The sequence below is a fragment of the Arachis ipaensis genome, chromosome B02 (genome assembly GCF_000816755.2).
Source record: "Arachis ipaensis cultivar K30076 chromosome B02, Araip1.1, whole genome shotgun sequence".
In the NCBI taxonomy this organism is placed as follows: Eukaryota; Viridiplantae; Streptophyta; class Magnoliopsida; order Fabales; family Fabaceae; genus Arachis; species Arachis ipaensis.
This window is the reverse complement of record NC_029786.2, coordinates 88989294-89004315: the sequence shown is the minus strand read 5'-3', so window position 1 is coordinate 89004315 and position 15022 is coordinate 88989294. Positions and strand designations below refer to the sequence as shown.

The following is a 15022-nucleotide window of genomic DNA, read 5'->3' as shown; positions in this document are numbered from 1 at the left end:
TATTATTATTATTATTATTATTATTATTATTATTATTATTATTATTATTATTATTATTATTATTATTATTATTATTATTATTATTATTATTATTATTATTATTATTATTATTATTATTATTATTATTATTTATTATTATTTTCTTGTAAACACATAAACACACTCCTACATCTCCAATGGAAGAACACAACACAATAACAAAAAGGAACAACGTTGTTTCTTGTTTCTTCTCATCTATGTTGGTATTGATTATTTGTTCTGTTTTGATACATTGGAGCATTGTTCATACTCCACAAGCTGAAGCAGCAAGAGCGTTCTTCGTTTTCGGGGATTCGCTTGTTGACAATGGCAACAACAACTTCTTAGCAACCACAGCTCGTGCTGACTCATACCCTTATGGCATTGACTCTCCTTCTCATAGAGCCTCTGGTCGTTTCTCCAATGGCCTCAACATGCCTGATCTTATCAGTTACGTTCTCATATTAATTTTATATTACTCCATTAAACAAATCTTTTATGCTATTTTAATATACGAGGAAGAGTATTTTGGGAAAAAGAAAAATAGTCACTAAATACCAATCCTATTTTGTCAGAATTATCTAACTTTTGAATCAACTTATAAGACTTTACAGGTTTATTTTAAATTTTGAAGTTTAATTACTACATAGCTTAAATTAGGTACTTTCAGTGTTAAGGCTTCATTTGTTTGTTGTGCATGCTTTAATTTCATTCTTGTTTTGTTTTGAAACATTTTAACAGGGTATAAGTTTTTTATGCATAAATGTATGCAGGTGAGAAAATAGGGTCTGAACCCACATTGCCATATTTGAGTCCGGAGCTTGATGGAGAGAGGTTACTTATTGGTGCCAACTTTGCTTCAGCTGGGATAGGAATTCTCAATGACACTGGAATCCAGTTTGTAAGTTGTACTCTACAATATTTTTTTGTGCTTACAATTATTTATTATGAATCATGATACTTGATACATATATATGATTTTACTGATAAATAGCCCTTTTATATTATTAATCTAGAAAAGTTTTTTTATAAAAATAATTTTAATATGTATTAGTAGCTAAACTCAATATATATATATGAAAAATGTTGGGTGATTAATATTTGTCTCTAACATTTGTCTTATATTTAAATCAATACTAATCATTTTTTTCTATTTTAAATTGTTGACTCCTAATATTTCTACATATTCTCACATGATATATAGTATATAAAATCCAGACACTGTGCAAGTGTTACAAATTTCAATGAGTAGATATTGTGCCATAAATAGAAAGGTTGCAGACAAAGTTAATAGTAATAAAATATTTCTTTTTTTTTTCTCTCAAATTATGACTGCTATAGTACCAAATACCAATGTACCATGAATTGATCAGTATTCACTATTCAGTACTGATATATTTGCTCATCTTTAATTTCCCCATTTTTTAGTTGATTTTGAATTTGTGTATTACAGATAAACATAATACGAATTAGAGAGCAATTAGAGTACTTTAAGCAGTATCAAAGAAGGGTGGCAGCACTAATTGGAGAGCAAGAAACTCAAGATTTAGTGAACCAAGCATTGGTGCTTATAACATTAGGGGGCAATGATTTTGTGAACAACTATTACTTGGTTCCTTTCTCTGCAAGATCTCGAGAATTTGCTCTTCCTGATTACGTTGTCTTCCTCATTTCTGAGTATCGCAAAATTCTTGAGGTATGCCTGCTTCTCCTTCTATCTATCTAGCTAGCTCCAGTAAATATCTGAATTGATCTCTGAAAAATAATTAATTAGACACCTTAATAATTTATTGTTTTAAAATGATATTTTTTAAAAATGTAATTATTTTATAATAAATTTGTTAATAATTTATTTGTCTAATATAAATATTAAAAATTTTATTAAAATAAATAAATGAATTAATTTGTCTGACAAAAATAATTTTTAAAAAATATAATAAAAGTTTATTGAAAATCAATTTAAGGGTTTCCTCTCTATGTCTTCTTGCTTGTTCTTACAGGCCCGGGAAGAATGTTCCCTCTTTTTCTTCTTCAAAGATTAATATTATTGGTGTAAATAGTTAAGTAATATATATTTTATAAAATTTATTCATAACATTTTTATTTCTTTTTTACTACTCTTCTTTTTCTTAACAATAATGATACAATTGAAAAGAAAATTAGTATCGTCTAATTCTAATTTTTTTAAAAAAAATCACATTTTGTTATAAAATATAAAATATAATTTTGGAAAATTATTATTTCAGATTTATATAGCATCATTTATTGGATGTCCAAAATCTGAACAAATATTACACTAGAATCCGTACGTATAATTCAAAAAATACACAAGTAGAGTATATATGTAGCACAACAATTCCATAAAAAGGCAAATATATATTTTTTTTTTTGGAAATTAAGGAAAATATTTTTTGTTGTAAGTAATTAATATGATAGAGATGTAGGTTTTATAAGGCAATGGATGGGAGTTATAACGGGACAGGAATGGTTGTTGAAACCAGCGGTCATTGGGCCGATTTATTAAAATTCACATGAATTCCATCATCAATATTCATCTCCTAATTAAGATAGTGAGTAAGCCGTATTGTACGTTCATCAGAATCAATACTCTCTTTCTTCTTTATACGTACTTGAATTTAAGGCACTTGCTATTATATTGCTGTGTGCTGTAACATTCAAGGTGGGGGTAAGGTTGGTCAATGCAGAAATTACTTAAAGAAGGTTAGATATTTCTGAAGTGTGCAAGTTTCATAAGCCAATGAATTTTGAGATGCTTCAACATATACTAACATAGAAAATGAAAGGAAAAGGTGAGAAAATGAGTTCCAATACCTCAAAGAAGGGCAAGAAGAGAAGGTAGTTGAAATTATGGTGAAATAATGTTATGACCTTGATATCATATGTAAAATAGAAAAAGGGAGTTGAGTATATATATAAGCGGACTTAGAAAATGTAGAGGCCTTAATTTATTCTCTCCTAAAGTCAAGAATAGCGGTCTAACAGTTTTGGAAGTGCTCCACACCTATGAAGCACTTCCTCTAATCTAAGGGAAATATATATATAAGCGGGCTTAGAAAATATAAAGGCCTTAGTTTATTTCCTCCTAAAATCAAGAATAGCGGTCTAACAGTTTCGGAAGTGCTCCACACCTGTGAAGCACTTCAACAGTTTCGGAAGTGTTCCACACCTATGAAGCACTTCCTCCAATCTAAGAAAAAGGGAGAGCCGATGCCCCTACGCTTTTTAGGTACTTTGGGGGCGGCACTTATTCTTGTAAACACATAAACACACTCCTACATCTCCAATGGAAGAACACAACACAATAACAAAAAGGAACAACGTTGTTTCTTCTTCTTCTTCATCTATGTTGGTATTGATTATTTGTTCTGTTTTGATACATTGGAGCATTGTTCATACTCCACAAGCTGAAGCAGCAAGAGCGTTCTTCGTTTTCGGGGATTCGCTTGTTGACAATGGCAACAACAACTTCTTAGCAACCACAGCTCGTGCTGACTCATACCCTTATGGCATTGACTCTCCTTCTCATAGAGCCTCTGGTCGTTTCTCCAATGGCCTCAACATGCCTGATCTTATCAGTTACGTTCTCATATTAATTTTATATTACTCCATTAAACAAATCTTTTATGCTATTTTAATATACGAGGAAGAGTATTTTGGGAAAAAGAAAAATAGTCACTAAATACCAATCCTATTTTGTCAGAATTATCTAACTTTTGAATCAACTTATAAGACTTTACAGGTTTATTTTAAATTTTGAAGTTTAATTACTACATAGCTTAAATTAGGTACTTTCAGTGTTAAGGCTTCATTTGTTTGTTGTGCATGCTTTAATTTCATTCTTGTTTTGTTTTGAAACATTTTAACAGGGTATAAGTTTTTTATGCATAAATGTATGCAGGTGAGAAAATAGGGTCTGAACCCACATTGCCATATTTGAGTCCGGAGCTTGATGGAGAGAGGTTACTTATTGGTGCCAACTTTGCTTCAGCTGGGATAGGAATTCTCAATGACACTGGAATCCAGTTTGTAAGTTGTACTCTACAATATTTTTTTGTGCTTACAATTATTTATTATGAATCATGATACTTGATACATATATATGATTTTACTGATAAATAGCCCTTTTATATTATTAATCTAGAAAAGTTTTTTTATAAAAATAATTTTAATATGTATTAGTAGCTAAACTCAATATATATATATGAAAAATGTTGGGTGATTAATATTTGTCTCTAACATTTGTCTTATATTTAAATCAATACTAATCATTTTTTTCTATTTTAAATTGTTGACTCCTAATATTTCTACATATTCTCACATGATATATAGTATATAAAATCCAGACACTGTGCAAGTGTTACAAATTTCAATGAGTAGATATTGTGCCATAAATAGAAAGGTTGCAGACAAAGTTAATAGTAATAAAATATTTCTTTTTTTTTTCTCTCAAATTATGACTGCTATAGTACCAAATACCAATGTACCATGAATTGATCAGTATTCACTATTCAGTACTGATATATTTGCTCATCTTTAATTTCCCCATTTTTTAGTTGATTTTGAATTTGTGTATTACAGATAAACATAATACGAATTAGAGAGCAATTAGAGTACTTTAAGCAGTATCAAAGAAGGGTGGCAGCACTAATTGGAGAGCAAGAAACTCAAGATTTAGTGAACCAAGCATTGGTGCTTATAACATTAGGGGGCAATGATTTTGTGAACAACTATTACTTGGTTCCTTTCTCTGCAAGATCTCGAGAATTTGCTCTTCCTGATTACGTTGTCTTCCTCATTTCTGAGTATCGCAAAATTCTTGAGGTATGCCTGCTTCTCCTTCTATCTATCTAGCTAGCTCCAGTAAATATCTGAATTGATCTCTGAAAAATAATTAATTAGACACCTTAATAATTTATTGTTTTAAAATGATATTTTTTAAAAATGTAATTATTTTATAATAAATTTGTTAATAATTTATTTGTCTAATATAAATATTAAAAATTTTATTAAAATAAATAAATGAATTAATTTGTCTGACAAAAATAATTTTTAAAAAATATAATAAAAGTTTATTGAAAATCAATTTAAGGGTTTCCTCTCTATGTCTTCTTGCTTGTTCTTACAGGCCCGGGAAGAATGTTCCCTCTTTTTCTTCTTCAAAGATTAATATTATTGGTGTAAATAGTTAAGTAATATATATTTTATAAAATTTATTCATAACATTTTTATTTCTTTTTTACTACTCTTCTTTTTCTTAACAATAATGATACAATTGAAAAGAAAATTAGTATCGTCTAATTCTAATTTTTTTAAAAAAAATCACATTTTGTTATAAAATATAAAATATAATTTTGGAAAATTATTATTTCAGATTTATATAGCATCATTTATTGGATGTCCAAAATCTGAACAAATATTACACTAGAATCCGTACGTATAATTCAAAAAATACACAAGTAGAGTATATATGTAGCACAACAATTCCATAAAAAGGCAAATATATATTTTTTTTTTTGGAAATTAAGGAAAATATTTTTTGTTGTAAGTAATTAATATGATAGAGATGTAGGTTTTATAAGGCAATGGATGGGAGTTATAACGGGACAGGAATGGTTGTTGAAACCAGCGGTCATTGGGCCGATTTATTAAAATTCACATGAATTCCATCATCAATATTCATCTCCTAATTAAGATAGTGAGTAAGCCGTATTGTACGTTCATCAGAATCAATACTCTCTTTCTTCTTTATACGTACTTGAATTTAAGGCACTTGCTATTATATTGCTGTGTGCTGTAACATTCAAGGTGGGGGTAAGGTTGGTCAATGCAGAAATTACTTAAAGAAGGTTAGATATTTCTGAAGTGTGCAAGTTTCATAAGCCAATGAATTTTGAGATGCTTCAACATATACTAACATAGAAAATGAAAGGAAAAGGTGAGAAAATGAGTTCCAATACCTCAAAGAAGGGCAAGAAGAGAAGGTAGTTGAAATTATGGTGAAATAATGTTATGACCTTGATATCATATGTAAAATAGAAAAAGGGAGTTGAGTATATATATAAGCGGACTTAGAAAATGTAGAGGCCTTAATTTATTCTCTCCTAAAGTCAAGAATAGCGGTCTAACAGTTTTGGAAGTGCTCCACACCTATGAAGCACTTCCTCTAATCTAAGGGAAATATATATATAAGCGGGCTTAGAAAATATAAAGGCCTTAGTTTATTTCCTCCTAAAATCAAGAATAGCGGTCTAACAGTTTCGGAAGTGCTCCACACCTGTGAAGCACTTCAACAGTTTCGGAAGTGTTCCACACCTATGAAGCACTTCCTCCAATCTAAGAAAAAGGGAGAGCCGATGCCCCTACGCTTTTTAGGTACTTTGGGGGCGGCACTCCTACCAGAGAGAAGGAACTATAATCGACACTTTTTCATACCCGTGAGTAAGTGTCTTACTTTCAAGAGTTATGTAGTCAAGTCAAGTCAAAAAAAGGACTTAACTTATATTGCTCGGGAATCCCACCTCGAATTCCCTCACTAGAGGAAGGTCTATCGTTTGGGAACTCCATCCAGACTTCTCTCACTAGAGAAATTTTTTTGCGAGACTATTACACCTACTCCAGATTTTCTTCGGGGATTAACGCCAATATCACTCTTGTCCCTTACCCAGGAGTCACGAGCTACTCGAAAAGAAATGGCATATGTGATTGTAGAAATCTTTCTCGATCAGCATCACGCACATGGTGAGGAACCATCCATACCTGCAAAATCAGTATTGAATTCCTCTAGGGATTTGAGTTTGAAAAAGTCAGTATCCATTATGAAGGTTGAAAACCAATAATCCTAGGTGAGTTAGAACCCCACCTGACGAAGGCCCCTATTTTCCGTGTCCATATTGAGAAAGGACAAGAAGACTGCAATTAGAATGTACGAACAGAATACTGAGTTGCTTACGCCTTTCTGTCGAATGAGAAGTTGTAACTTTATGCAGCACGCCTGTAACTGACGTCTTCTCCATACCCTGGTGAATACTGTATGCCCCGGCTTGACTAATGTCAAATTCAAAACCGGTACATACAGTACCAAAGGAGGTGAGATAGAGGGAGCTAGCCCTCGAAAAGTTCTAAAATAATTAATAAAATACTCTTCCGGAGACCTTTATAGAGAGTTATACTAGGAGTTGGGTAATCTTTAATGGGTTACCCTCTATAATATTATAGCTCCTATTTGTCCTCTATAAAATAGGAGTATACAGCAAGGATACTACAGTAGTATTCCTATAAAAAGTCCTCTTTTCACATAATTTGGTAAAAAAAGTCGAAAATTAAAATATTGTATAATTAAATATAATATTATATATTTAGTAATATATATAATCATGATTAATATTTTTTATTAAAAAATTTTAATAAGTATAAATAAAATAATTTTAATTATTATCGATAATTATTTTTATTTACAACTTAGCACGAAATTAAGTACGAGGTGAAAACTCAAGAACTGAATTGATTAGTATTTCTAGGTTGGAATACCTGTGATTGCATTGTAAGTTGTAATGTTGAATGAAATAGATGAATTTGTGCAGAGCCTGTATGAATTGGGAGCAAGAAGAGTTCTGGTGACAGGAACAGGGCCATTAGGATGTGTTCCTGCAGAATTGGCCCTTCACAAATTGGATCCAATGTTTTTATTTCTGCAAATGCCTTCACTATGCACTTGGATTTCGTTAATAATCCACAGGAATACGGTATGTGTGTGTTTCTTAACCAATCATCTGGTTTTATTGCTTATCTTCTTCATCATTTAATTTAATTAATTTGCAAAATTGTCTTAGATAATTTAATCCAAATTCCAATAGTTCAATTAGGATTAAAGACAAAATGAAAATTTTCAAAATAATTTAAGAGTGACATACTTGACATATATTGCATTTGCCATGCTTAGCTTACATATATATTATAGGGAGAAATTTTTATGTGAGAATTTCTTGTGTTAATAATCATGTTTTATACTCCTTAAAATATATGGAAAAAAAAAATAAGAAGATAATTTTCATGTCTAAAATTAAACAAGAATTTAGCCAAAAAATAAATAAAAACCAAGAGTTTCCCTCCCAAATATATAACTAGATTAGGATCAAACACTTTTAAAGTAAAAAAGTTAACAAAACAATAAAAAAAAAAGTCTAATAATGATCTTTAATTTGAATTAAAATAGTAAAATTTAGATATGATAAAAATTATAAATTCAACAATAATTAATTTATTATTTTATAATTCTTTTCATTCTAGAGATTTTTTACAATTAGGTTAAATTGGCATGAGAAATTGACCTTTTAATTTGGACCACTTTGTAATCTGTATAGTTGACGTATCAAAGGAAAGGATTGATGACTTACCCATGCATGCATTGTGTCTCAGTACAGTGAAGCCAGAATTAATGGCATGCCAGTCACTTAATATGGATGGTTATTGGCTTTGGCTTTCCACGTATACAACAGATATAATTATGAGTAAAGGATAAACAGGTCACTGATCTTTTTTTTTTTTTGCGGATATTTTTGTCTTTAAAGAAGAGAAAATATATTTAAGTCCCTCACTCTTGAAAAACGTGGACATTTCAATCCTTTCGTTAAATTCAGGCGGTTGAACTGGACCGAAAAAGTCTGACCTGGCAGAGGTGGTGTTGACCTGGCCGTTATGGAGCCCACGTGACAGTGAGCTTTTCGAAACAGGACATTAAGTCCCCGGAGACAAAAAGCTCACTGCCATGTGGGCTCCGTAATGGCCAGGTCAGCGCACCTCTGCCAGGTCAGACTTTTTCGTCCAGTCCAACCGTCTGAATTCAACGGAATGGTTGAAATGTCTACGTTTTTTGGGGATGAGGGACTTGAATGTATTTTTTCTTCTTTGAGGACGAAAATGTTCGTAAAAAAAAGGTTAGAGACCTATTTGTTCTTTACTCGTTATTTAATGAGATGTATATGAAATTTAAATTATTTTTTTTACTTTAGTAAATTGTAACTATTTAAATTGAGTAATTCGGTGCGTGAAGCACATGCATGGTTATGGTTTGTATCTATATATTTAGAAGCATTGAACACGTTATTAAATGTGTGCAGGATTTGTAACATCAAAAGTAGCATGTTGTGGTCAAGGAGCATACAATGGAATAGGGCTATGCACACCAGCTTCAAACTTGTGTCCAAACAGAGACCTCTTTGCATTTTGGGATCCCTTCCATCCCTCAGAGAAAGCTAATAGATTGATCGTAGACAAATTCATGACTGGATCCACTGAATACATGAGCCCCATGAACCTTAGCACAATTATGGAGTTAGATTCTAGGATCTAATTTATTAATAAATAATAATCAATGCCTTAATTTATGTGGGTTCGTTAGGGAGTAAAGTTCAATTTTGTATTGTGATTATAAGTATGATTTAGTTTAGTTTCTTATTTTTTCGAAACAGTTAATTTAGTCATTGAGATTACATTTCTTGATTCAATTTAATTTTTGTGGAGTTTCATGAAATTGAATTGAATTATATAAGAAAGTGTAGTTTCATAGACTAAATTAATAAAAAAAAAACTAACTAAATTAAGTCATACTTATAATCTTGAGAACAAAATTGAATATCTATTCCTTCCTTTTGTCGTGTTTGGAGTGTTCACAATGCGAAATACATTGCATTATTGTTGGATGTTGAAGCCTTTATAGTTAACTAGGATCAATTGAGTCTATAGTTGTTATAGCAATCTCGTGGGTGTGACCTAATAGCTCAATATTATCTTGTTCTTTAACCAAGATGTTTGAAGTTTTTTTTTTTTTTCAAATGAATTTGACAATTTTAAATTTTAGGTATTTAATTACAAACTCACGCACAACTATACACGTACAATTTGATAGATTCTTATATTCTATTATATGTGCTAAACTCATATTTCAAACCTGAGTGCAGCTGCATAAAAACCAACAAATCTGCTATTTGTGACAAACCTACCTGCAAGATATTTGAAATTTAAATTTTGTTTTTAGAAAGTATTCAATGGCCAACCATTTGCTTATAAGTAAAAAATTTCAAGAAAATAATTAGTTACTAATAATATATTTGACCACGGTTCTTACTTAACCAAAAAATAGTTGTTGTGTTACCGTTATTGTTAGAATTTAGAGACAACTATTTTAAAATGTAATCTATGTATACAATAACAAACTACTTAAAAGTTAGTGGCATGCTTCGGAGCCTTTGATGTTGGCGAGGGGGTGGCTTGAAGGGCCCTCAATATGCTGTTAAGGATGGAATACCAAGGACGGGTGAAAGAATAAAGAGAAAGGAAAGAGGAGGTATCACAGTACAATAAAAAAAATTGGGATGGATAAAAGTACACATTAAAAATTATTTTTAATGAATAAAATGTCATATTTTTATAGTAAGGATTTGATATTTATGAATCTTTATATGTATTTTTGTTATCAAAAATAATATTTAAAGTGTATTTTGATATTTACGAATCTTGTGTATTTTTGACTATTTTAAATTTTTTTATATGTATTTTTGTCTATTTATTTAATTGTAGCTGTTTGTTTCCTAAAAATAAAAAATGTCTTTCTATTTTTAAAATTTTTAAGAATTTTGAGAATGTTTTTGAAATTTGTTTTTATACAGGACTAGAAACCAATAGTCTAAAAACTTAATGAGTCTACTTAATTATCACATTTAGTCCTTAGAAATTGCCTAAAAATAGCAGTTATATGATCACAAATTCTAAACCCTTGTACGACACCTGAAATTTTTAACTTGAATTGATAACACCTGAAGAATTTTCATAGTAACATGAAAAAGATCAGTACTATAAATTGGCTGGATGAATTTCTAACTACAACCTGGTGAATATGAAAATGGACATTCAAAAAATTTATAAAAAAGCATACAACAAGAGAAATCTAATAATATAACATTGAAAAAGAAATTAAAAAATATTCATATAAAATGACATCTTCTCTAAAAAAGTGGGACAAGCTAAACACTGATGGAGCATGAAAAATCACAAAGAACAAAGTTGAGAGTGGAGTTTAATCAAAACATACCTAGATGAGTGGATCGGAAAATTTATGGTAAATTTGGAACACTGTAGTGTGGAAGAGACATAGCTTTGGGGCGTTCTTTATGGTTTGAGCTTGGTGTGACAGTTGGAAATGTGTGGAGTTTTGGTAGAGATGAATTTAGAATTTGGATATAAGAACATAACAAGGCCTATAACCTACAACAGTAGCCACAACACCATCCTTAGAGGTATCGAGAGCTTGACAAAGAAATTATGGAAAATTAAATTCCAACATACTTACAGAGAAGCTAACATTTGTGTTGACTAGATTGCTAAAAGCAGCATTCATAAGGAACCAGGATTTCACTTTGTCAATCAATCCTTGGAGGAACTCAAAGTCTTCCTGAGTGATGATGCTAAAGGGGTTTCAATACCCCATATTGTACTTGATGTTTTTTTTGGACGGAGTTCGGGTAAAAAACCACCCGAACTAAGACCCAACCTGACACCAATACAACCATTCCTATCACTATCCAGTTTGACTATCCCAAAGCATGTTTCCTTCCCTGTAACGCTATTTTAAATTAAAACCCATTAGCATTATTGCACACGGGCAAATGAAGAGATGATGGAGATTTGACATAGAGAGAGATCTTGGAAGGAGTTCTTCACAGAAACCAGACTCGATTATGAAAGGAACTACTGCTACACCAGACTGAGTGATGCTGCGAGGTTGGAGCCAGAAACTTCCTTTCTTGGCGACGGCAAACCAAATAAAAAGGGAGACGCATATAGAGCTGCCGCCAGCGAAGGTTGCAATTTCGGCTATCGTGAGAACCAAAGTCGCTATTTGTGGAGATAGAGAGGTATGCCCAATTTTTCCTTTCTGATAATTTGTGCAATTTGGCTGGGTGGGTATGTTGGCCAATTGCTGACAAGTTGGTTCTTTGACTTTAAGATGGCGAGATTGTGAGCCAGCTCATTCTCCTCTCGAGGAATCCAGGTAAATCCACAGTTCGAGAGTCTCTTCTGAATTGTTCTTATGTCTTGAATAATTGGATCCACTTCCCACAAATTTTTTTCTTATTTCAGAATTTGAATTAACTAGCGGCAGTCTGATTCAATTATTGTATTTTCAATGTTGAGATTATCTGCTAGAATCATTGCTTCTTCTAATTGCAATTACTTCTGCAGTGAGACTAGAGTTTGTATGGATCTCAGATATAGTCCCTCCCCTAAGTGATCCATTATAATCCCTGATGATAGTTGCTATTGCTCCAGAATTTGATCTGTTGAAAAAGGATGCATCCGTGTTTAATTTGAGCCAGTTGGAAGGAGGTGCTCTCCATATGATAGGTACTGAACTTTTCCTGATTTATTTTTTGATTTCATTATTGCTCTCTTCTGCTGAATTGAGATAGTCTAGTTCAAGTACTTTAGCATAGTTGATGGTTGACTCTGGATTTAGTTCTGAGTTTTGATAAACTTTTTTGTTCCATGCTTTCTAAATTGCCCACACTATGATGCCGATTTTACTCCAATTCTGGATTGCTTCTGATTTATTTCTTTGATTGTATTTTCTAAGCATCTCTTGTAACCATAATCCTATTGATTTGACGATGTTTTCTTTGTTTAGTGTGCACTATATTTGTGAGCCAAACCATATAGCTCTCGTCCAATCGCATAGTAGTAATGCATGCTCAGTTGTTTCCTCCTCCTACAAACAAATAGGACATAGATTACAATTAGTTATCTTCTTTTTTATTAAATTAATTTTAACTGGCAAAATATTGTGAGTAGCTCTCCTCATAAACATCTTGATCTTTTGGGGAGTTTTCATATTCCATATTCCTATCCAAATATCTTCTATTGAGGAGCTTGTTGAGGGGTTGTCCATTGCACCTTTTTCCTCTTCTTCTTTTTTTGCGATGTGATAGCCGGTCTCGATTGTTTAGTTTTTATCCTGTCTATATGGCCAAATCAGTTTGTCCTGTTCCACTATTCTGTTGATTGGTGTTCGGATGATCTTTTCAGTGATGATCGGGAGAAAAATTTTTTGATCTTAAGTTTGTCCCACTCTCTTGATAGTAGGATCAGCTCCTCCACTCTTTGGTCTTCATTCCTATCCTTATTTCATGGGTGATGCCATATATCTAGTTTCTGATGTTCCTTCTTTGACCTATGATCCATTTTGCTTTGTTCTTCAAAAGCTCCCTCCCTTGTAATATACTATCCCAAATCTAAGATCCTCTTCGATTTTTTTGGCATCCCAAAAGTTATAATCTGAAAAATATAGAGCTTTAAGTATTTGTATCCATACAACATTTGGATGTTTGATGATCCTCCAAGCTTGCTTTGCTAGATGGAAAGTGTTTGGTGTTGAAATTCCTTAAATTCTAGTCCTCTTTCTTTTTTGCTTGTGCAGAACTTTGTCCAGGCCTTCCAATGGATACCCTGTTCTTTTCCTTGATTCTTCCACTAAAATTTGGCCACTTTTGTACTTAACTTGTTGCAAAAAGACTTAGAAAATTTTAAGATACTTATGGCATATGTTGGAATTGCTTGAATGACTGATTTAATGAAGACCTCTTTTCTTGCTTGATTTAACAAATTTTTTTTCCACCTTTCAATCTTGCCATCCACCTTTTCTATTATCCAGTCTAGTGATCTGCTCTTTGATCTATCCCATTGTGCTTGTAAGCCTAAGTATTTTTTTAGGTTGTCCCAAAGCGGAATGTTAAGAATTTCTTCTCTATTGACTCTGAATTGAATTGGAATATGGTTACCATAAATTATTCCAGATTTCTCTAAATTGATAACTTAGCCAAATGCTAAGGTGTACTGGTTTAGAATTTGGACAAATTGGTATATTTCTTCTTCCTTTGCTCCTGAAAAAATAATACAATTATCAACAAATAACAAGTGGGTAATCACTGGTGCTGAAGGAGCTAACTTAATCCCAGCAATAAGATTTTTGTTTAGTGCATTATCCATTAGAATAAAAAACACTTCTAATGCAATCATAAAGAGATAGGGTGAAAGAATATCTCCCTGTCTTAATCCTCTCTAAGGCGTAATCTCTTTGGTAAGAGTTCCATTTATTTTGAACTTGTATGTCACGCTCCTGATGCACTCCATGATAAATTTTACCCACTACTGATGGAATCCAAAAGCCTTAAGTACTTTCTCCATAAAATTTCATTCCATCATATCATAAGCTTTATTCATGTCCAACTTGATAGCTAAGTCTTATGATGCATGCTTCCCTGTACTGGTAATCTTGTGGAAAGCCTCTTAACAATGACTAGGGGTGGCAACAGGCAGGTAGGGGCGGGTTTTTGCTCTACCCGACCCCGTCCCACCGTACAACAACCCGCATAGAACCCGCCCCGCTTCTACCCGCGGGTAGTATAATGTTGAACCCTAACTCGCTCCTGCGGGTACCCGCCCCGCTCCTATAATTATTAAAATTCAATAAATAAAATTAAATTTCAAAATTTATATAACCATCACCACATACATAACATAAATTAAAGTAAAAATTTAAATATGATACAATATTATTAATCATTTACTAATTATTTTACATATATTATACATATTATATATTAAAATTATATATATTATATATATTGCAGGGCGGGTATTACCTAAACCCGACCTCGCCCCGCCCCGCCCCTCCCAAGAACTCGCCCTACTAAAAACCCGCCCCGAGCGGGTAGGGGCGGGGTGGGTACCCGCGGATTTGGGTAGTATTGCCATCCCTAATGACAATATTGTCTTGGATCAATCTTCCACTCACAAACGCACTCTGGATAGGAGATATAATCTTTTCCATGATGTCTCGAAGCCTAGCCACCATTACCTTTGATATAATTTTATACACATAATTGTAGTAACTTATGGGTCTCAGGTGATTGAGAATTTTTGTCTGCTTGAT

The 15022-nt window shown here is 32.2% G+C and overlaps 1 pseudogene; it reads left to right on the top strand.

Annotated features, from left to right (window-relative positions):
* On the top strand, window positions 3284–9835 carry LOC107628448 (annotated as a pseudogene).